This window comes from Panicum hallii, chromosome 2, assembly GCF_002211085.1.
Source record: "Panicum hallii strain FIL2 chromosome 2, PHallii_v3.1, whole genome shotgun sequence".
NCBI lineage: Eukaryota > Viridiplantae > Streptophyta > Magnoliopsida > Poales > Poaceae > Panicum > Panicum hallii.
The window spans coordinates 33922441-33947750 of record NC_038043.1 but is presented as its reverse complement, the minus strand read 5'-3'; the positions used below and the strand labels follow the sequence as shown (position 1 = coordinate 33947750).

The 25310-nt window shown below is 42.0% G+C and overlaps 1 long non-coding RNA gene and 1 pseudogene across 1 annotated transcript; one reads left to right on the top strand and one right to left on the bottom strand.

Moving 5' to 3' along the window:
• Positions 1-420: 420 nt before the first annotated feature.
• Positions 421-24487, top strand: LOC112880961 (annotated as a pseudogene).
• Positions 8221-10593, bottom strand: LOC112881958. The gene is made up of 2 exons (XR_003226560.1): positions 8928-10593; positions 8221-8602 (listed from the first exon to the last, which is right to left on the bottom strand). It is a non-coding gene; the product is annotated as an uncharacterized LOC112881958 (long non-coding RNA).
• Positions 24488-25310: the final 823 nt, after the last annotated feature.

Genomic DNA, 25310 nt, shown 5'->3' with positions numbered 1-25310 from the left:
TTGGTACTTTTCTAAAATGGTTTCTTACAATGAACCCTTAAAAAAATAATTTCAAAAAATAAATCCTTGAACACAAGAATTTGGAGCTCTCTACACAATGTAGGATCTTCTATGTTGAAACGATCATGGTAGGCTGCAAGAGAGGTGCCAAATGCCATGGGCGTGCAAGAGATTCTAGATTCGATAAAATTGTCTCTAGTGGTCCTTTGCCAAAAATGGGCACTTTCACGATGATCAATGTGACATGATCCGCGTGATGGTGGCCTGTCTTGTTGAATTACCAATGCAAACTACCCTCGAGTGAGGGCTTCCCTGCTGCTCCCTTGTATATATAAATATATGGCACCCAACAATAGGTAGCCCCCGATCAATGAGCTCTGAATTCTTGTGCGCCTCTGCAGCTGTCAGAGGTTGCAGGCCATGGCGGCCATCGTCCGCGAGGAGGCTCCTCCATTGACGCACGCGGAGAACGAAGAGTTCCTTCGCGTGCTTAGGGACGTCAGGCAATGGTACTGTGGTGGCCACGCATCTTTCTGAACGGAGTTATGAGCTAGTTACAGAGCTCTCCCACGGCCATGGGCGTGCAGGGTGGGGCGAGGACCTCCGGAGAAGGTGGAGGTCGTGTTCGACGGGTGAGCATCGAAGCCGAGGAGCGCGTCGGCCGGAGGGCGCTGCCAACGCTGCCGAACGCCGTCTTCAACGGCGTCAAGGTATGTGAGACGACACTCCGTCATAGAGTATGCACGCACTTGCCAACGACACAGAGAGCGTCCATTTCAAAAACAAAACATAATCCATTTGTAGGTGTACGTCATCCTGCAAAAATTCTCCCAAAAAAACCGTCCAGATTATTCAGACTTGGCCGAATTTTAAGAGACAGACAAACTCGATCAACTAACAAAAGCTTTAGTTGAAATTAGCAAACAAAATTAGGATAAAATATATCAATGGGCTAAGGCATCGGAACATCCTTTTACTGCTGTTACAAGAATCCAGAACAACATCTGCAACAAATTTGATTGGAAAACCAAAGATTCTGCAGAAGGAGCGGAAAAACCTTCGGCTATTTTCTATGTTCATAATTTACCACCGTGATGTGATTATGTGAACAAGAAGCGGGATAGCCGGGAACGAAAACGAGCGCATATGGTTATAGGAAATAAACAGCAAATACGGATAGAAATGCGATGGAAACGGACTGCCAATGGTAAGAGCAGAGTTGTTGGGGAAGCAGGAGCAAGCTGGATCGACAGCAAGAGCAGAGAAGAAGGTTTGGAGGAAGGCAGAGGAAGTGGTCGGATGTGGAAAGCACCATTCACTTGGACAAAGGAAAATTTTCATGTCAGGCCGGAGCGTCCAATTCCCTATTTTATTTGGTCCGGACGTATGAGGAAAATTTTCACGTCAGACCGGAGCTATCAGAATTTTGAATGCTTGCATCAGTTTGAGACTCCGAGTACATGAAAGAATCGAACGGCAGTATATGGAAGGTTAAAAGTTGCAGCTGTTTGTAACGGTAGCTGTTCTAAATTTGGATACCTCTTAGGATTAGTGAAAAAAAGGCAGATAAAATAAATTGAAAAAAATAGATTTTTGTGATCTTGCCCCCATTTTGAAGTGCAATTGTGGTTTTGCCCTTATTTTTTAACTTCATGATTTTGCCTTTTATTATTCACAGTCAACGTGATTTAGCTCTTGGTCTGCAGATTTGCCCACATTTTGACTGTTGAATACGGATAAAATAGCGTTGATGACTTGTGAATAGTAAGAGTAAAATCACAAAGTTAAAAAAATGAGAGCAAAATCATAATAACATTTTAAAGTATAGGAAAAATCACAAATATCTCAAAATAATAATGAAGACAAGAGCTATTTACTCACAACAAAGCTTTATGTATGCATGACAGTTCAATAGAAATGCATTCGCATCTTTAATTAGTTTAGAAGTTCAAATAACTAATTAATCACCAGGGCATTTAGAAACATATGTATTTGTGGAAAACTAAGGGCCTGTTTAGATTCCAAATTTGTATTAACTTTTGGCACTTTTTGCTACTGTAACGATTTCGTTTGTATTTGACAAATTTTATCTAATCATGGACTAACTAGGCTTAAAAGATTCGTCTCGTGATGTACAATTAAACTGTGCAGTTAGTTATTTTTTTTACATACATTTACTGCTCCATGCATATGTTCCAAAATTGATGTGATGGAGAGAGAGTGTAAAAAATTAGAATTTTGAAGGGATCTAAACAAAGCCTAAAAGCTATTTTCTTGTGCAGGCTATAGTAGATTCTGTGAACACGTGTGCAGGGCAAAAAAGGACATTCAAGATAAGAAATAAAGTGAGTGGAACAATAAGACCATCCAGGTACATTTACATGACCCACTATCAAAATTTATTTTCAAATATAATATACGCTGTGTTTAAACATTAAAATGGCATATAGCAGGAAATATTTCTGCACAGGCAAGCATAGATGTGGGTTTTATCGAAATTGATAGCAGTGAGTTCTTTCTCCTGTTCTGACCAGAATGACACTTGTTCTTGCAGCACCTGGATCTGGAAAGACGACCTTCTTAAGGGCACTGGCAGGAAAATTAGACTCTTCTTTGAAGGTAAATCGAATTTTGCGCAGCAACTCCAGTCCTGAAAATCAGTGTAAATAGCAGAGCAAGTAACAGATGGTGACACGTATATATAACATTAACAATGAAAACCATGTGTGCATATCATTGGTATGGTGTTATATCTTGCTTACAGTTGCAGGGAAAGTTATTCTACAATGGGAAATCAAGCCCTTCTACACCACACTACCTTTGTTCTTATGTCAGTCAACATGATCTCCATCACGCTGAGATGACAGTGAGAGAGATAATTAATTTCTCTTCCGACCTGCTTGGATCAAACAATGAGTTTGGTATGATATTATGCTTCTTGTATTTTTTTGGTAAGATAAAATGCGTACTTCCTATTTTCTAAAGTGGATGGCATTACTGCCTTCTGAAGAAGTTTAAAGTATAAAAGGGACACATAGGCCCAAACCTCAGTATTCATCCTCAAACAATTGATGAATCCATGTGTACTAACGCAATCTTATTTTTTGATGCGTAGAGATGCTGGGAGATGCAACAAAAATAAATACAGAAACTAGTGAAGTGTATCAGAAACTATTTTCCAAGGTGCTACTTAGTCATATAAACTTAAGCTTGTTTAGGTTTAACGATGTCTAAGATGCCTTTCTTGTGGGCACCTTACGTCTTTGGTGGAATGGAATCCCCACCGAATCCTAATCCTCATCCTCATACCTTCAACTATACCTTCCCTCGACCGCGAGCCCTTATACGCTAGAGAAATGCTATTCCTAGACCTATCGCTATCCCCTTTAGGAGGGCTATCCCTTTTACGAGCGATAAGGATAGAGGGAAGGGGCGAGACCTTGATTTTAACCTATTGAGACGAGGTAGCCCATTATGATATATAAGGTGAGTCATTGATTTAGTTACACACCCTCTTCTCTGACAAGAGAGAGTCTTCGCTTCGGCAGCAGCAGTACTTTAGTACGATCGAACAACGGGGAGATTTCTCTCTTGCTTGGGTTCCGTACGGTCTAACGAAGCAAGCGTGATGCTTATCTGATGTCGACAGATCTTTCGACTCTTCAATTGCAGCGACAATATACTCGTACTTCTCGGGCAAACGTTTTCTAATTTTATCACTTTCTTCTCATCAAAAAGCCACGTCAGAAGGGACTCTTCAAAAAGGATTAAAAAAGAGAGTAAATGCTCGTCAATTACCAACTCAATAAGTGGTTCTTTTTCAAAGAGCAGTTGGGTTAGTCGAGTTACATTTCAGGATTTCGGGCAAGTGGTGGAATTGAGAGATCGATTTTTCAATGATCAGCAAAGAGGAAAATCGAACTTTTCAGGAATTAGCTCAAATGATTTATTATGTGTGGAAAACTATTCCTTTCAAGACCTTATTGATTCAGGGAAAATTGAGACAATGGAAGCAACCTAAAAACTAATTATATTATCAAGGTATCATATAAAAAATAATTCGACATAATTGTTCATTATTGCATAAATATTTCCATGATCCTTAAAGATTAGTTGACTCGATACAGATTCTTGGCTTGTCTGACTGAGCTGACCCTATAGTACGGGCCAAAAAAAGAGAACAACAATCGGTAAGTAACTTCCTTTCAGGAAAAAGAAGTACTAATATTTCACCTACCCAATTAATGTCACTTTATTATCAAATATTTAAATGAGTTTATTAAGGCTGGGATTAATTTTCTTATACACATGTAGTACAAAAGTGCACTGATTGAAGAATTCATTTATTTCTGTGTTCCCAATACTTACTTTCTGCTCCATTGTTCAAAAAATTCAGGGGAGATGCTAGTTGGTCGTGCAAAATGTTTCTTTATGGATGATGTATCAACAGGCCTGGGCAGCTCTACAACATTTGAGATTATCACATTTCTCCGACAAATGACGAGATTATCACATTTCTCCGACAAATGACCTATCTTATGGATCTTACAATGGTTATTTCATTGCTCCAACCAGCTCCAGAAACGTTTGAATTATTTGATGACATTATTCTTCTATGTGAGGGTTGGATTATTTATTACGGTCCTCGGGACAATGCTGTTAGTTTCTTGAACACCATTAGCTTTACATGTCCTAGCAGGAAAAATGTAGCTGACTTCCTCCAAGAGGTGAGCCATTTAAACTTAAATTAGATATCATATAAATCAATACTCTTTAAATCTCACATTTTCAGAATTATTCTAATTTCTGGAAGCAATTCATGAAATTTACTGAGTAGAACACTGAAATGTTGAGAAATATGAAAAGGCAACTCATTTTTGGAATATTGATCTCTATATTGTTAAGATTTGAAGTAAACCATGTCAATATAACTGCAAGACATTTGCAAGTAGGCCAACACTCATGTAGTGTAGTGGTAAGCTACTCATGTAGTGTAGTGATAAAGCTTCCCAGTTAAAGAAGACACCAACTAGGTTCAAATCCTGGTGGCAGAAAAAAATCCCTCGCTGGCAATCCAAAAAATAGTCGTTGAGATTTCTTCTCAGTGCAATGCCATGGAGGCGGTCTTTCCCCATCAGTCGAGTTTTTTCTTTTTTTGACATTTGCAAATAGATCCTTGTTGTAAAGTTTAGTTAAAAAAGAGACTTCATCCATTCACTAAGAAATTGAAGTGTCTTAAAAGGGTAGAATACATATTATAAGACTCACTTGACTTAAATCTTGAATCAAAGTGAGATCTTATAGCATGGATCCCAATTTGCCGATATATTAGGAGAAGTTGCCTTGCTTCCTTCTTGAGGTATCTTCTCCACAAGCATTAACATCCTCATGATCCTCGTGGACTTGATTTTGAACTCCTAATGCACTGTAGAGACTTTGGGAAATATCTGGAAGTCTGAACTTTATTGCTCACCATAGGTTATACATATACACAACACATGGGGCTGGGCCTAGTGATATATGTAAACATAGCCCAAGCCCAACACTCCCCCTCAAGATGGATGATAGATATCTATCATTCCCATCTTGCTACATGCTATATTACACTCTTTTACACCTAAGCCTTTAGTTAAACAATCTGCTATTTGACCTCCTGAGTTTACATGACTCAACTGCAAGGTACCATTATCTACCTTCTCTTTAATAAAGAAGCGATCTATCTCCACATGTTTCGTTCGGTTATGCTGAACTGGATTATTAGCTATGTTAATAGCTGACTTGTTATCACACCAAAGCTTTAGAGGGCCTTTTCTCAACACATTTAACTCTGACAGGAGGCTTCTTACCCACAACATCTCACTCACAGCAAGTGACAAAGCTCTGTGCTCTGCTTCAGTGGTTGAACGAGATATAACTTACTGTTTTTTGCTCCTCCATGATATCAAGTTTCCTCCGACAAAAACACAATAGCCTGACATCGATCTCCTATCGTCAATACAGCTTGCCCAATCAGCATCACAGTAACCTTTCACATTTAGATGGCCGAAGCTCTTAAACATAAGTCCCTTTCCAGGACTGCTCTTCAAATATCGTAGTATTCGGTAAACTGCATCTAAATATCCACTCCTAGGATCATGCATATATCTGCTTACAACGCTCACTGCATAAGAAATATCAGGTCTCGTACGACATAAGTATATGAGTCTTCCCACAAGTCTCTGGTATCTCTCTTTATTCACTGGATCACCAGATTCAGCACATACTTGTGATTTGTATCAATAGGGGTTGATGCTGGCCGACATCCAAGCATGCCAGTCTCGTTGAGCAAATCTAATACATACTTTCTTTGCGTGAGAAGTATACCTTTTTGAGATTGAGCAACCTCAGTGCCAAGGAAATATCTAAGTTGACCAAGGTCCTTCACCTCAAACTCCTTGCTCAGATTTTCTTTTAGACGTTTAACTTCTACTTCATCGTCACCTGTGATGATGATATCCACATAAACAACCAAGACAACGATTTGCCTCCCTGAGTGTTGATAGAATACTGTGTGTCCATTGCACTGCTTATAACCCATACCACATAATGCACGTCTAAATCTATCAAACCATGCTCGTGGAGACTGCTTGAGGCCATACAAAGATTTTTTCAACCTACACACCTTTTCTGCAACACCATCTTTAGAAAAACCAGGTGGAATCTTCATGTACACCTCCTCTTGGAGATCACCATGCAAAATGCATTTTTGACATCCAATTGATGCAAGGGCCAACCAAAGTTTGCTACACAAGAGATTAATGTTCTTACTGTACCCATATTTGCCAGGTGCAAACGTTTCGTCATAGTCAATGCCATATGTTTGACTATACCCCCGTGCAACAAGTCTGGTTTTATACCTTTCCACCTTACTTCAGGATTTTGCTTATTGGTAAAAACCCATTTGCAACTAATGGTCTTCTTTCCCACAGGTAGTTTCACAAGTTCCCAAGTCTTATTCTCCTCGAGAGCTCTTAGCTCTTCCACCATGGCCTCGTGCCATTTGGGATCCTGCTTTGCTTGTTTCCAATCTCTAGGGATTGTCACATATTGTAGTGATGCAACAAATGCTCTATATGCATGAGACAAGGAAGCATAAGATACATAGTTGCTAATATCATGCTCAAATCCGTACCTTGTTGGAGGCACACCAGCATTTTCTCGGGCTCCCTTTCGTAATGCAATAGGCATATCATTTTGAGCAGAGTCATCATTCTCAATCTCAGAAGTAGAGGACACATCAACAATATCTAAAGGAGTAGGTAAAGAATTTTTAGTTGTTGTTGTTGAAGCCTCTTCCTGAGATCTAGGCTTCCTTCTCACGTATACTTTCAAGGGGCCCTTATAGCGTGGATCAACTACATGACTGTCCCCGTGACCAGGATTTGGATTCAAGTCATTAGTTACTGCCTCCACTCTTGCTGGAGGATTAGAGCCACTAATCATTGCTTCCATTCTCCTTTAGATTTTGCTCAACTGGATCACTTGCCGCAACATTGTTCTCCCCCTCTCGACTAACCTCATTTGATTCGGTCGGGCCAAATTCAAACATAAAATTCAAATCAGTCTTGTTTCCATAGAAGGGCACAGATTCCCTGAATGTTACATCCATGCTTACAAATAAACACCTTTCACTTAGACTCCAACACTTATAGCCCTTCTGTGCCGAAGAATACCCCACAAAAATGCATTTGATAGCACGTGGATCTAGCTTTCCCACCAAGGGCCTATGATCCCTCACAAAGCATGTGCACCCAAAAACTTTAGGTGGAACCACAAACTTATTTTCACCTAGCAACACCTCACAAGTTGTTCTCATCCCAAGAACTCTTGATGGAGAACGATTGATGAGATATGTGGCAGTCAACACAGCTTCACTTCATAGAAACTTGGGTACATTCATAGTAAACATTAATGAGCGAGCGACTTCCAAAATATGACGATCTTTCCTTTCAGCCACACCATTTTGTGGAGGTGTATCTGGGCATGTAGTCTGATGCAATGTACCATTTGTCAATACAAAAGTACTGAATTCCTTGTTCACATACTCAGTCCCATTATCCGTTCTTAACATTTTAACCAAAGTATGGAATTGAGTCTTCACAAGAGCACAAAAATCTTGAAAGCATTTCAACACCTCATCCTTGTGCTTCATAAGATATACTCATGTCATCCGAGAAAAGCAATAAAAAAAAGTAACAAAATATTTCATCCCACTAATGGAAACCACAGGACATGTCCAAACATCTGAATGAACTAGCACAAAAGGGGACACACTCTTCATGCCCTTACTGACATAAGATGTCCTTGTGTGTTTTGCAAACTCACATGCATCACAAAATAATTTTTCCTTATCCACCCCACACGTTACATCAGGAAAGACTTTGAACATTTTATTAAAAGAACGATGCCCCATTCTACAATGCAAAAGCATCACCATAGATTCTTTCTCTCCCACTGTCGCTGCTAGGACAGTACATGGAGCATCATTTGTTTCTTCGCGATCCATGTACCACAACCCACTACGCCTGGTTGCACTCCCAAGATGCCTCCCTGTTCGTCTTTCCTGAATTAAACAATTTTCCCGGTCAAGGATAACTCGACAATCCAATTGATCAACTAAAGCACTCAATGATACAAGGTTAACAGGAAGGCTGGCACATGCAGAACTGATGGCAGTTTAATTGAGGGAGTGCATTGTACTATGCCAACACCTCGAATAGATTGTGATGTACCATCGGCAGTTTGTATGGTCTCTTTACGTGTGGGGGGATATTGTATATATCAGACAAACTCACTTGATGTGCCTGTGACATGCTTTGATGCCCCTGAGTCTAGGATCCAGTTCAGTTTTGATATTTTTGTTGGTATGGATGCATGGGCATAATTACCTTCATCTGTGTAGGCAAAGTTGATAAAATCACCACTACATGCCTCTCTATCTTGATCTTCAGAGCTTTCCCATTTCCCTTTCATATGCCTTGGTTCTTCAAGTTCCACTAATGAAGCATCATTTGCTTTAGAATATTCATCTTGTGTTCCTACTACATTAGCCCTGTAGCCACCTCTACCTCCATGGCCTCTGCCACCCCTTAGAGCACCTCTATTACTTCCTCTTCCTCTGTTGGGTCTGAATGGCATAGAACAAATCACGAATCAAGTGCCCAGTATCACCACAATTGAAACACTCCCTGTCATCTTTAACTCTTGTTATTGCAAAAATAGGACGAGATGGAGACAAATCAATTCCTCCCCTCATCACCTTTAATCTGGACTCCTCTTGTGATATGGCAGCTATGGCCTCCTCTAGGCTAGGGAGAGTGGACTGATGAAAAATAGCAGAACGTCTTGTTTCAAATTCTGGGTTTAAGCCCCTTAAAAATTGAATCACTCTTTTTTCTTCCATCCACTTCTTCACCCAAGCTACACACTCTGACTGTGGCAACTCAATAGGTTTATAGTGATCTGCATCAGCCCACAAACTCTTTAGCTCAGCAGCATAGTCCATCACAGACCGCTCCCCCTGTTTTAGGTCATGGAGACAGTCTTCTACTTCAACCATCAACATCACATTTCCAGCCCCTGAATACTTCTTTTCCAGTGCCTTCCATATATCAGCTGCACTTACAAGTGTGTCAACAGTGCTAGCAATTGCTGGAGTCACAGAACTCAACAACCATGCAGCTACCAAATTGTTTGTAGCATCCCATGTACTCCATTCAGGACTTGACTTGTCCACCGGCTCTGATGACTCCCCATTGATAAATCCTTCAAGCTTCTTTGCCTTCAGCAACCGAAGAGCCCTTCTAGACCAAGCCAAATAATTCTTTATACCCTCCAATTTGACATCATTTGGCATCAATTCAATCTTCTAGACTGGTTCAGTGTGAACCACAATTTCCCTGCTTGAAGATGCAGCCTCATCCTTCTTTGCAGTAAGTAGCTCCACTAATTTTCCAAGAACCTGCTCTATCCTTTGTCTTTCCCCAATCTTCCAGTGCAAATGATCAGCATACAAACAACAGAGACCTCTATTCCTTCACGTCCCCTTGCAAACTTGCAGCTACCTCCAAAACCACTATCCCCACTCCAAGTACCCTTCAACTAATAGCAGAGAAAACAGTAGCTAGTACCTTCACCAGGAGAACAGCCTCTGAACCTTTCGATTAAAGGGATTAAAGGCTCACTCACTGTAGCAGCAACCTGCCCAACACCAGAAATCACCTCCAGGTGCCGCTCCTTCTCATGTATGTCCACCACACGCAGCTCCACGCCTTGCTATGCTGGATCCGCCTGAAGATCTCCTTCCCTTCCACTTCTGGCAGCTGCTGTCTTCTCTGCACTGCAGCCCTACAGCACCACCACGCCAAGGCTCAACTCGAGCTCCAGCTCCACGACGGCCGGCGGCCCGGCACAACCTTGCTGCTCCGATTTCACCCGAGAAATCGACTTCACCACTATCAGGCAACCTCACTGCAGATCGCCTCCCTCATCGCTTCCGGCCTCTGACACCATGTAGAGATTTTGGGAAATATCTGAAAGTCCGAACTCTATTGCTCACCATAGGTTATACATATACTCAACACATGGGCTGGGCCTAGTGATATATATAAACATGGCCCAACATGCATACACTCTAATAAGGATTTTTTTTAAAAAGATAAAAAAATTAAATTTGAAAAAGGGTACCGTTTTGAAAATTTTCGAAAAATAGGTGCCTCCCGCCCGATCAACAGGCGGGAGGTCCGAGAATTCTTCCCAGGCCCCTCCCGAGGGCCTCCCGAGAGTCTCTTCGCAAATAAGAAAAGTTTCTTATTCGCGAAAAGTCCCTGAGGCATCCTGCCCGCCCGTCGGGCGGGACGCATCTCTCCCGCCCAATGGGAAGTTGTCATTTTTTGAATTTCTTATTTTCTGTTCGAATTCTTGTTTTACGTACTATTTTGAATTCATGCTTTTTTCAAATACAATATTTATTCACCATACTCTTTTGTATGCATATAAAATTTGAATTCAATTTTACGAAGAAGATTACTGTATCTAAAACTCGTATGAAGATGGTTAAACGATAACGTTTTGCAACGTAGAATCCAAATATTACGACAGTACGATACATCAACCCATTAAAAATAAAATAGTATCATACAAAAATAGTTTAAATATAAAAAGTCTACCGAATCAGGAGTATCTACTCCGCCTGTCCTGGACCTCGCGCTCTCTTCGTCCTCCCCCCTAGTCCTAGGCTGTTAGCGTATGTGGTCCTCCGAGTACGTGAATGCATCTGGAGCATGGTGAGGACGAGGCGGAGGAGGTGCTGGCGTGAACGGGTCATCCTGGGACTGTGCACCTGGAGCGTCATACGTCTGGGAGGAACCAATGATGCCAGGCCCGGCGCCGCCGCCCACCAACTCCAACCAAGTGACGGAGCCGCTCTCCCAGTCGTCCCAATCCGGTACACCGAATAGACCACCGTGTGCAGAAGCTCCCATCGACCATGCATGCTAAGTATAGCCCTGAGAGTACGGAGCAGCTGGCGTCGAACCCGACTGGAGCATAGGCGCCAAACGTATGAGGCTCCATTCTTGCAGGAGGAGGTCCCATTGCCGTCGAGTGCATGACTATAAAAACAAAAGAAATTAGTCATGTAAATCAAAGTTGATTGAAATGGCCATTATAAAGGACTTACAGCTGGAACTAGCGGCAGTACCGCTGGACGCTGTGTGCGGTGCTGCAGAGGTCGACGGGCCAACTGTGTACATATGGGCGGACGCATGAGATGAACTGGAGGCCCCACGTCGTCTCTGCTGCGACACGTCAGTGCACGTAATGCTCGCGTCAAGTTGTCTTGAATCTTACGAAAGCTGTCTTTGTACTGTACGTCCGGTACACGTACTCCACGTTCAAGCAAGGTGATTTGAGATGTAGCTTCGACCTCCGCGCAGTTGATCAGATCGATCTGCATACATAATGGGAAGCAGAGTAATATTGTTATTAATTTTTTATAAAAAAGATTTAATAATTGAAGTTGCGAAAGACGTACGGCGCCACGCTGCGCCTGATCACGGTAGAAGGGATACGTGTCCAAGATGGTCGGCTGGTGCTGATGCTCCGCGTTATCAATACGTGAAAGAGTGACGTACGGACGCGTGCGAGTGTGGTACCAGCGGAGTTATGCGCCGTAAGACGCCTCCGTGTGTGGGTGCGGCTCGTCCCACACATCGTCAGGTGCGTCTAGCCACCCTCCTACGTACTCCTGCAGCTTGACAACCCAGTTGACCTCGTTGGCATGATATCCCCTGCGTGAATATCTATTGCAAACATTTAAAAGACAACATTATTTCATGATAACGATTATATAATTAATACAAAATGAGTTATCACAAACTTACTCGTGTCGCGCAGCGACACGGCCTGGAACGCTCGAGGTAGGAGAGGAAAGTGCTGCCGTCGCCCGAACTGCCTCATCACTCGCTTGATGCAGTACGGGGCTCGACGATAATATCAAACACTAGGTTTGCCTTTGTGAGCCAGTACACCTCGTCACGCGTGCAGAGGGAGGACACCCGTGTGGCGCACATGTCTGGACAGCCGTAGCGGTGTACAGGGTCCAGATGACATCCTGTGGCCGCATCCGATCAAATTCGGACACGAACTGCGGGTATGCTTTTCGGACCTGCCGATGTGCCCAGCTCATCTGCAAAATTACACAACTGCGTGGGTACTTTGCATATACAGAAACGTACAACAGTAAATTAAAGAGCTTACCCGTCGATCGGTCCAAAGCGAACCCATCGTGGGGCTATCCTCGTGCCACATCCCATACATCTAGGGCGGATAAGGCTCCTCGCTGATTAGGGGGCGTGCTATGGCGAATCGCTCGTACGACCATAGCTGCAGCAGAAGTGGATAGCCTGATGACGGCGATCCTCTTCGTCTTGAAACATGCCTGGCAAAGGCCTCGGTATGTGGCAGCAAGCACTGCCGATCCCCAGCTCCACCCAGGTACCTGGCCCGGCTCTACATCCGCAATCGCGTGCGCGTACTGGATGAGAACCTTGTCCACATAATTACCGCTAGAGTTGCAGAAAAAAGTCCAGCCGAACAACCACAACAGATATGCCTTCAGGCAGCGCGACACCTCGTACTGCCCAGCCAGAGGGTGTAGATCAAATATATTTGTTCAATGCTTAGAGGTAGTCACGTATGATTCAATTAAATTAATTAAAAAATAATTGTACGTACCCTAAATTGTATTACTCAACTCTTGGCGGGGCCGAGCGCGTCAGGTACGTTCACAAAAAGTGGCGGGTTCACTGGAGCAAACCGCTCCTGAAGCTCCGCCCTCCAGGTAGGTGCCACGGCAACCGGGCCAACAGCTTCACCCGTAATGGGAAGCCCGAGCAGGTACGTCACGTCCTGCAACGTGGGGGCCATCTCCCCGCATGGCAAGTGGAATGTGTGCGTCTCCGGACGCCACCTGTCCGCCAACGCCGCAAGTAGAGAGCGGTCCAGCTGCATCCGCTTCTTGGCGCCACCATCTTGGCCGTCGCCGGCCTGAAGCATACGTGCGAGTGGCAGCAAACCAGCCTCACGTAACCTGTATATTTTGCATTGTGGTTACAATTATCTTACAAGCTATACATTAGTTCTCCGTAAAAAAATACAAAGTATCACCTGTCAAGCCAGCGGTCGTCCAGGTGCAACAACTTCTTTGCTACACGAGGGCGCAACTCGTGAAGCTGCTGCCCCTCCACCGCTGCCAGGTACGACCTGTGCCGTTCGTCGGTGTTTGTATTAAGGAGCTCCGGTGTCTGCGCCATATCTGCATGAAAAATATAAGTACCCTAAGACGTATTCCTACAAACAATTGAAAATACTAAAAACTATTCAAAATATAACTACCCAAAGAAATATTTCTAACACCTATTAAAAATACTAAAAACTCCTCAAAATATAACTATCCAAAGAAATATTCCTAAAAACTATTCAAAATATAACTACCCTAAGAAATATATCTAAAAACTATTTAAAATACTAAAAACACATCAAAATATAACTTCCCTAATAAATATTCCTAAAAACTATTGAAAATACTAAAAACTCCTCAAAATATAACTACCCTAGAAATATTCCTAAAAACTATTGAAAATACTAAAAACTATTCAAAATATAACTACCCTAAGAAATATATCTAAAAACTATTGAAATTACTAAAAACTATTCAAAATATAACTACCCTAAGAAATATCCTAAAAACTATTGAAAATACTAAAAACTATTCAAAATATAACTACCCTAAGAAATATATCTAAAAACTATTGAAAATACTAAAAAACTATTTAAAATAGAACTACCCTAACAAATATTTCTAAAAGCTATTGAAAATACTGAAAACTATTCAAAATATAACTACCCTAACAAATATTTCTAAAAATAATTGATAATTATACGGCTAGAACGAGAATATACCTCCAAACCGACGTGTGAACAGGGCTTCGCCGCTTCCTCTCCTCTCTTCCTCTCCTCCCTTTCTTTTTTTGTTGATTTTTGCTGAATAATATGAGAATTAGGGGTGGGTGGGGGGCTTAAATAGTGGGGGGGGGGGACATCCCGCCCGTTGGGAGGGCGGGATGCCCCTCCGGGGAACCTCCCGCCCGTTGGACGGGCGGGATGCCGCGTCAGGGGCCTCTTCGCGAATAAGAAAAGTTTTCTTTCGCGAAGAGGCTCCTGGGCAATGTTTTCCTAGACGGAAAACGGTAGACGAACGGCGAGGGGCCGTTTAGGGTTTAGACGGGTTTAGATGTGTTTAAACGGGAATGAAACGGCCTAAACGGTGTGCTACTGTAGCACCATTTTCAGCAAGATTAAAGAGGACTTTACTAACCTTTTGTGAAGTAAACTTGAAGATTTTGATTTTGATATCCTCCCAAGTTGAGATATGTGCCTGAAAAAGAAGGAGCAGCTATTAGAGTATGGTGTAGAACTGTAGAAGTGTAGATAATAGTGCATTACAGGCAGCATATGAACAAGAACAAGATTAAATAGTAGAATACATTAAACATGCTCAATTCAGCTCAAAATCAGCAAATGACAGAAAATAATATAGCACCGCAAATAAGTGATAAGCACAAACATAGATAGTTTTTACAAACCAAGCACCACAAATAGGTTCTTACAAACAAAGCAGTAGGTAGAGATTAATAGATAGTGGTAATATGGAATTATCAATTATGGATGATGGTCAAAGCCTCTAGCTTAATCCATCATCCGTCATTGTCTTCCTCCCCCTCTAGCTCATAACCAGTTGTGATCACAACATCTTGGTCTGACTCAAAGTCAATATCTTCCTCATTTATTGGCTCTCCATCAGTTTCAGACAAGGGCTCTTCTTCAATCTCTCTTTCCATAGCTAATCTTGCACTCCTACGAAGTTTTGTGACCTCATCAGGACCACATGTCTCAGCAATTAATCTCCATGTGAGACCTGTTACAGGGTCAACATCAGACCCCTCTTCATCTGCACCTTGGGCCATCCATCCTTGAGCAAAGGTTGCTTCGGTTGCTACAAGCGGGTCTGCCCTTTTATTGTTTTGAGCTTTATTTTTCCTCTTTGCATGAAGATGATTGAATCTAACATAGACAAGTTGTTCAACCCTCTCACATGTGAGCCTATTCCTTTTCTTTTTATGGATCTACAATATATCAAATTCATTGAGCTGCAATTAGTGTTGCTGAAAAAATATGACACATGCTGAAATGATCAACTAAATTTTTGTAGACTTACTCCTTCAAAACAGCTCCAATTCCTTTCACAACCCAAGGCACTTGATGTTAAAGAGAGTATTCTAATTGCAAACTTTTGCAGTGTTGGAACTTGTGTTCCATAATTTGCCCACCACTTAGCGGCACAAGAAAAATACTTAAGATTTATACAACAAGGCTGAGCAGCCAACTACCAAATTTGATGCAAATAACTTAAATACCTGGACTGAAATTATAATCCTTGCAGCCCAACTGAGCTACATTTTTACCAAAATGTCCAGCTTTATCTTTGAACTTGTGGAAGTCTTCATTGAGCACTTGATTTTGCTTGTCATAGTCACCATGGTAGAATGTTTCAACAGCAGCAAAAAACCCATCTATGACATCCTCATTGTGAAAGATAGAGGGTTTGCTGTAGCTATAATAAAGGTTTAAGCAATATGCAGCCATGTGAATAGGACAGTCCAACCGTTTCTTCATTTTTTCATCCACAATTTCTATTATGCGCTTGTACAAACCAGTCCCATTCTTGTCCAGATTTTCAACAGCTATTCTAATTTCTTCCTTAGCTTTAAGAATTTCACCATAAAGCCAAGGCATTGATGGTTTAGTATCTCCACCAACCATGCGAAGAATGTTAACTAACGGCTCAAATACTCTCAAGCAAAGAGAAACACAATTCCAAAAACTAGGCTTCACTAATGTGGCTGTAGCTTGTACACCTTTGGCACTTTTCTTGACATGGCTAATTTTCTCCCATTCCTCGCTTTGGGACATCATCCTTAGCTGATCTTTCTTCTCATACAAGCTTTGCAAAGTGAGAAAAGTGGAAGCAAATCTGGTCACACCGGGCCTAACAATGTCTCTTTTCTTTGTGAATTTCCTCATTAGAGACAATGTCTTGTGGTGGGCATAAATAAAGATGGTTAGACTTTTTGCTGAATCAAGTGTGTTCTTGAACTTTCTCATCTTCCCAATTCCTTCAAGCACTAGGTTTATAGTGTGGGTTGCACATGAAGTCCAAAATAGATTGGGTCTCTTGACATAAAGCATATCCTTTGCTGCCATATTGTTTGCAGCATTGTCCGTGACCACTTGCACAATGTGCTTCTTGCCATCCCCAAACTTCTCAATAAAGTTGTCCATGAACTCAAAAATGAATTCCCCTGTGTGTGACTCAGCTGAGACTTCCTTTGACTGAACAAAAGATGTTCCAATGCAACAATTAATACACAAGTTCATTATACTCCTCCTCTTTTGATCAGTCCAAGCATCAGTCATAAGAGAGCACCCAGTTCTTTTCTATTCTTCTGCTTGATCTTTAACTATCTTTTTTGTATCCTCTACTTCCTCATGTAGTAGCTTCTCCCGCAGCTCATGTTGATAAGGCTTCTTTGAACCTGGACCAAAGCGGCCAGCAGCTTCCAACACTTGATCAAACTCATTATAATTTATTGTGTTGAAAGGTATTCCTGAAATTAAAGTACAAGGGTATTTCTTTCAAAATGCAGCAAACAAGATACTTAAATAGTTAAATATAACAACATCCAGCAAATATTTATCCATTTACCTTGCACATAAATCCACCTTGCAATATATCTCTTCAACTTGTGCAGCCTTTCTTTCATTATATGTTCTGAAATTTTTTGCTGTTGAAGGTTTCTTTGATTGGAACCCAAAGAACTAGAGTCAAGAGAGTTTGTGAATTTATCCATAGGACCCACTGCCCGTGGTTGAGAGCTACCAAGATCATCAAGGCCCGTGCCATCATCTGTGTCCATCTCATTCGCAACAGCATCTATGACCTCTTGTTTTTCTGATAGCCTAGCAATTTTAGCTTTCCTTGAGTCTCCAATAGCTTTCTTGCACTTCTCTCGATCCTCCAGAGTTGCATTGGGGCATGACCGGACTTGGCCTTTTATGCCAGCAATATGTAGCTTGAGCCTATAAATCCCTGCCTTCACAACCATAGGACATAGCTTGCACTTTATCACATTCAAATCAGCTGGATTAACAAGGGTTCCATACTCCCACCCTATGTCTTCGGAATTCCTTTTAACTGGCTTGTCCACTGGATTAGGGCTACGTGGATTCGAGGCAGCAGATGACATCCTGCAGGTTGCATGCAAGCAATAGGAGCAAGAACATCAAGACATGCTATGAGCTAGTATGCAATTATACAAATATAGGGTTCTTATTAGTTATTACAAATATAGGTCATAATTTTTTAAAGGACTTCTGGTACAACCATCTAAGTCGCCTCTGTTTTCCAGTTACGTCTACTCCAAAAAAAAAGGAAGAATTTTCAGAGTTGACTGTAGGATCCTGAGAAATATTTACCATGGTTTGCTGTTGATATTACAATTGCAAAATGGAAAAGTAATGCTTAGACTTAAGGCTGTACTGAGCAGGTGAAAACTTAACAAATTTAGTTCAGAATTTTCAAATTCGACTTAGTCGAACCTTCATTTTCTAACTATGAGATGACATATAATTTGTGAGTACAGCACCAATGCTTGAATATATGCTAGAGTCTCTCTTTTTCTAAGAGAACAAAACATGAATTGTTTGATCACTAGTTCCATCAAGAACATGAATTGTTTGATCACTCTGTAACTATCACCAACCTACATTGCATTGCATTGCAAGGAGGAGCCGTACCTGGCAATGGAGGATCCCTGCCTCCTCTGGGCGGGTCTGCCTCTGGCGCCTCCTGCCGGCGAGCCCCTGCCTCCTCCGCGTCGAGCCCCTGCCTCCAACACGGCGAGCCCCTACCTCCTCCGCGCCGAGCCCCTTCCTCCGCGGCGAGCCCCTGCCTCCTCCGCGCGGAGCCCCTTCCTCCTCCGCGCGGAGCCCCTTCCTCCTCCGCGCCGAGCCCCTGCCTCCTGCGGGGCGAGCCTCTGCCGCCTCCTGCCAGGCGAGCCCCTGCCTCCTCTGGCGGGCGAGCCCCTGCCTCTGGCCGGCGAGCTGGGCGACCGAGAAAGGAGGGAGAAGGGAGCAGCGGCGAGCTGGGCGACTGAGAAAGGAGGGAGAAGGGAGCGGCGGCTGGGAGAAGGGAGAAGGGAGCGGCGGCTGGGAGAAGGGAGAAGGGAGAAGGGAGCGGCGGCTGGGCCTGGGAGAAGGGAGAAGGGAGGGCGTCGTGCACTCGTGCTAGCTTTTGGGCCAGCCCGTGAAAGATCTTGCCAACTGTGACTTTCCCGCGCTCGGTCCAACTCCAAAACAGGACCCGAAACGGCCCAAACGCCGTTTAAAAACGAATAGCAACCGTTCCGTTTCAGCCGTTTAAACCCCCGTTGACCGTTTAAACAGGTCAACCATTTTTTTTCCGCCCAGGCCCTAAACAGAACGGTGAGGTCGCGTTTACCGTTTAAACCCGTCTAAACGGCCCTTTAATTCCGTTTAGGATAACAAAGCTCCCGGGAGGGGCCTGGGAAATATTTTTTGACCTCCTGCCCGTTGGATGGGCCGGAGGTCTCCGGCCCCACGCCTCCCGCCCGTTGATCGAGCGGGAGGCACCCATTTTTCGAATTTTTCTAAACCGGCACCCCTTTTTTGAATTTAATTTTTTAACCCTTTTTTAAAAATAACTCCTCTGATAAGTACACTGACCATCTAATTCGAATAATCAAATCACTGGTCAACGGGGTACCCCATGTTTCCAACATAACCTTGTTTACTTTACTTGTATTAGTTCCTGTATGCAAAAAGACCTTATTACCGATCAAATCGCATTTTCATTCTAGTCTATTCCACCTTCCTTTTTATTAACTTGGCATAACGCATGAATAGTACGAGAACAAAAGGCTACTCACTGCATGGACTAGCCAATTGAAAAATGATAAAAGTAGAACATGTATATCTTTTTCTAAGGACATATTGATCCTTTGGCATCGAGCTCAAGTAATAAATAAAAGAAACACAAGGATACCTCGAGGTGCTTATAACTCTTCTTATGATGTCTATCTTTTCAAAGAACTACAACTTTCTCAAAAGACTACAACTATGTCCACAATACCAAGTGTCAAAATATCAAGTATGAAATTATTTGTAGTTCTATGTGTCAAAATGATTGTTGTGTAACGAAATTTTCTCAAAATGTTGACCAAGTAGTTAATAGCGCATTAAGTTATCAAAAGTGTTCTGTATTGGATCATTCAGTGTCCATTAATGCAGCAATGCGACCATCAAAAAAAATAACTGAATGAAACTTCTGGAATCATCAATATGAAAGATCGATTCTTCACATTGGATAGGTAACCTCAAAAATGGATCAGCAGCAGTATTGGGCAGGTGTTGAAAGGGAGTATCAATATCACTCCATTGAAACTTTTGAAAAGTGCTTCAGAGCCTAAAATCTCCCTCAACTTCTGGAAGACAAACAGTGCCACACAGATAACAAACAAGACAGCAAGGCATCTGAAGCAGCTGACAACATTATCATTACAAAATGGAACATTTTTAAAGCTTGTTTCTCGAGAGAAGTACTCCTAGTAAAAAGAAATTTTACTGTTCATATTTTCAAGGCCGTACAGATCATTTTTCTCTCTTTTGTGCTTGCAAAGATTTTCTTTGGAACAGAGATGAACCATAATACAGTGTATGATGGGAATAAGTTTATGGGATCCCTCTTTATTGGTATTGCTGTGGTAAACTTCAATGGCATGACAGAACTTGCAATGAACATAAAGAGGCTCCCAACATTCTATAAGCAAAGGGAACTGCTAGGATTACAAGGCTGGGTTATCCTATGCTCAATTTTTCTAGTCAACATACCCGTGTCACTGATGGAGAGAGGCCTTTGGACCTGCTCGACTTATTACTCCATTGGCTATGCCCCTTCAACTATTAGGTATCATTGATTTTTTTAAAAAATAGTGCCATTATACTGAAGTGCTCAGAAATTGAAAAATGCTAATCAAGAAAAGCCCTGATACTTGATGTAGGTTTTTCCAGCAGTTCCTGGTCCTATTCGCGATGCATCAAATGTCAATGAGTCTTTATCGCTTGATAGCATCCATTGGAAGAACACAGGCAATGACAAACATGCTAGGAATTCAAGCTCTTATAGCAATTTTAATACTTGGAGGCTTCATCATATCCAAAGGTAAGATTACTGCCATCAAATTGCTCAACAACATAACGAAGGAGATTTTTTTTTTCGTTCTTGAATATGCGGGGGAGCTGAGTATCATTGCATCAAGAAGAGGCATCGACATTATGATTACGTTAAAGTCATGAATGCAATAACACCTGCTTTCCATTTCAATATTGACTATCAGATGACCTCCAATCATGGCTGCACTGGGGTTATTGGGCCTCCCCATTCACCTATTCTCTTAATGCTGTCGCTCTGAATGAATTTTTTGATAAGAGATGGGCTACGGTAACTTCCCATCTCCTCGACATTATCGTATTGACATTATACATTTAAGTTCTGCACATTATAAGCTATAGTCAATTGCATGACAGGTTTTTCATTTCGGAAATGTTAATGCCACCGGAGAGGCTGCCCTGAAGGTCAGGGGATTAATAAATGAGTGGCACTGGTATTGGGTTTGTGTTGGTGTTTTATTTGGCTTCTCCTTGATCTTCAACCTCCTCAGCATATTTGCTTTGGAATTCCTGAACTGTATGTGCATCTAACAAGCTCGATCCTATTCATTTTCATAAACGTGAGCGAGACAACTGTCCTGACTGACTCCCAATCATTTGTAGCTCCAAAAGAACATCATCTAAAGGTCAAACCACGAAAGGTTCAGGATATAGAGTACAAAGATCAATTTTTTGGAGGTTGGAGGGACCCAATTGATCGAGGCAATCTTCCATTCCAACCCTTATCACTTGTGTTCAGTCAAATCAGCTATTTCGTTGACATGCCAAGAGTAAGCTCTCTGTATTATTACTTCTTTCAAAAATACAATTTTCATTTCTTTTCTATCACTTGGTCTAACAAATGCAAAAATGATGATAGGAATTGAGAAAGCATGGAGCAACCGAAGACAGACTTCAGCTATTACGTGTTGTTAGTGGTGCATTCAGGCCAGGCGTGCTAACAGCACTGATGGGGATCACTGGTGCTGGGAAAACAACATTGCTTGATGTTTCGGCAGGACGGAAAACTGGAGGATACATTGAAGGAACTATATTCGTAGACGGCTAGCCGAAGAGGCAAGAGACATTCTCAAGGATCTCAGGTTACTGCGAGCAGACGGACATTCACTCTCCTTACCTCACAGACTATGAGTCCCTGCAATTTTCTGCATACCTTCGCTTGCCTTCAGAAGTTAATTCACAGAAAAGAGATGTATGCATAATAGTTAAACTATTTTTTTTAAGAAGTAACAGGACCCAGCTCATGGTGGCTCACAATATTTCCTGCCCTGTTTCAGATGTTTGTAGAAGAAGTTATGGGACTAATAGAGCTAACTGACTTGAGGAATGCTATGGTGGGCATTCCTGGAGTAACTGGACTATCAGCTGAGCAACGAAAAAGGCTTACTATAGCGGTGGAACTAGTTGCTAGCCCTTCCATAATTTTCATGGATGAACCAACAACTGGTTTGGACGCCCGTGCTGCCGCAATTGTCATGCGCACAGTAAGAAAGACAGTGAACACAGGGCGCACAGTGGTTTGCACAATTCATCAGCCAAGCATTGAGATTTTTGAATCTTTCGATGAGGTATGACGTTTGTATTAAGTATATGGTCCTGCAAGAGCAGAATTTTAAATGTTAAAAAAGGAATCTCGATTTCTAGTCACAAGTTTCTAGTATGCATGTACTCAATTCATTTATACTAAGTTTCTCAGCAAAAATCTGAATCCATGTTCTGCAAAAAAAAAACAAACTCATGCATTATTACCCTTGACTGGTAACAGTCGAGTTAATTTCCTTTTATCAATTGTAGCTGCTACTTATGAAGAGAGGGGGTCAGCTCATTTATAGTGGGCACCTAGGCCCACTATCTAGCAGTATGATTAACTACTTTGAGGTAAGACATTCTTGGGGTCACTTTCAATCTTAACATGGGGACAGAAACTCATTACTTTCTTATTATATTAGGCCATTCCAGGAGTGCCCAGCATTAAGGAAGGTCAGAACCCAGCAGCATGGGCAGTAGACATCAGTTCACATGCCATGGAATATGCAATTGGAGTGGACTATTCTGAAATTTACCGAAACTCATCACTGCACGGGTAAACCAGACGCAGCCATGATGTTATCAGAAAAACAATGTATAATTAATCATGTCGCTTGATTAAATTGGTATTTGCAGGCAGAACATGGATGTAGTTGCAGAATTAAGCAAGCCACGAGCAGGCACGAAATATTTGCATTTTCCACCCAGATATTGGCCGAATTTTAAGGCGCAGTGCATAGCACGTCTATGGAAGCAAAATTGCTCTTTCTGGAAAAACCCTGAACTAAATGTCACCCGCTTTGTTTGCCTGTTTGGTGTCTCGATCACATCTGGCATGGCCTTCTGGCAAGTTGGTTCAACAATGTAAGTATGGATGAGTCCTCAGCACTCAGCAGCGTCAATTTCATAAATGTACTTTACCATTTTTGGTAAGAAAAACTCAGCTCTTCCTTTTTGGCACAAAAAGCAAGGACGAACAGGATGTGCTCAACATACTGGGAACTGCATACACATCGGCGCTGTTCCTAGGCTACATGAACTGTGCCACTTTGCAGCCTACTATAGCAATGGAGAGAGTCATATTCTACCGTGAAAATTTTTCTGGAATGTACTCCTCCATGGCATATGTCATTGCTCAGGTAAAAAGAATCAATTACGTAATGAGACTTGGAAAGGAAAAATAACATCGGTCCATGTTGGAATTGTTTGTGCAGATAGCAGTTGAGATCCCTTATATGTTTATCCAAGTGTTCGTTTTCTCAGCGATTGTGTACCCAATGGTTGGATTCGAACTGACTGTCACAAAGTTCTTTTGCTTCGTTCTATATATGACGCTGAGCTTCATAGACTTTACACTCTTTGGGATGATGGTGGTTGCCCTTACACCCAACGACGAGATGGCTGCTGTCCTGTCCTTCTTCATCTTCATGATATGGAATACTTTCGCTGGCTTCATCGTCCAAAGAAAGGTAACTCATTTTTTTACATCTCCAATCTCCTCATTAGTATGGATCATTGGCCTGGGCTCCATACATTTGGGGACTTTGGGCAGCAGCACATGAATGTTTTTTTATGAATGCAATAGAAATTCTAAATCTAGTATGATCCACTACTATCTACTTGCAGATGATACCGGTTTGGTGGAGGTGGATGTACTGGGCAGACCCAGCGGCATGGACTATCTATGGGCTCATGTCATCTCAACTTGGCGACCGCGTGGAGCTCATCCGTGTTCCAGGGCAACCAGACCAGCCAGTGAGTGAGTTCTTGAAGGAATACCTAGGCCTGCAAGACCACTACCTCGCCTTAGTTACAACTCTACATATCGCAATGAGTACACTTTTCGGTGTTGTGTTTTGTCTTGGCATCAAGTACCTTAAGTTCCAAAGAAGGTAGATTATCAACAGAGTTGAAGATGGAGCAGAGTATGTGGAGCTTCAGTGCTATTGTATGTAAGAAGAGATAAGAGGGAATAAAGGGCTTTTGTCACAAGTGTATATACATTGCATACATCAGTGCCCCACAAGCAATTGTACAAACTCAATGTTTCAATCAGCCATAGGTAGAAAATAAAGAATTGTACAAACTTCTTTTGGAAAGTTGGATTTCATGCAAGTTTCTGCATCTAAGGGACTGTTTGATCTTAAAAGCCAGATTGAATCCCTAAGTTATGACATGGTTGTATCGCAAATCTCGTGTGATTCTACAACCTTGGATTCATGGGTTATAAAAAGCTTGATCGCAATATTAGATATTTTGGATCACAAGTTGGATTTCACAATTTGTATGATCTAGGCCTAGTCTTTGTGTGATTGTGTCACTTTTGACAATGTACGGGAACCATTCTGTCACCTGTGTTGCTGAAAAGAAAAAGTACTGCACGTGTAGGATATAAGTGGTCCATCTAAAATCCACTAACTCTCTAAAAAGTAAAATTCCATTCCATTATCTATGTGCTCCATCCGTCCTAAAAAAGGTCATTTTGGTTACCTCATTTGGTATGTGCATAACTGCATATACATGTAATAGTCAATTAGTACTGAATATATGGCTGATGACTTGTCTCTGGGATGGAGAGAATAGCTATTAGCTGTGCACACACGCGAGATTACGGTCCACCCATGACCAACATGTTGAGCCTGTAAATTTAACAAGTAAAAAATTGCCAATCAATTTGTCCGGTATCTCTGAATCTGAATGGAGTATCAAGTTCAGTTTCGTAAGACGAGCTACCAGAGCAAGTCGATAGTCAAGTTACCGTTTCGCCGGTTTCAGTGTTAAGCCGTCCATTGCATATCTAACGGTCATCGTCAAACATGGAGAAGCTCAGCGCCTTAAACTAGTTTACTTGCATTTTCAAACGTTAAACAGTATTA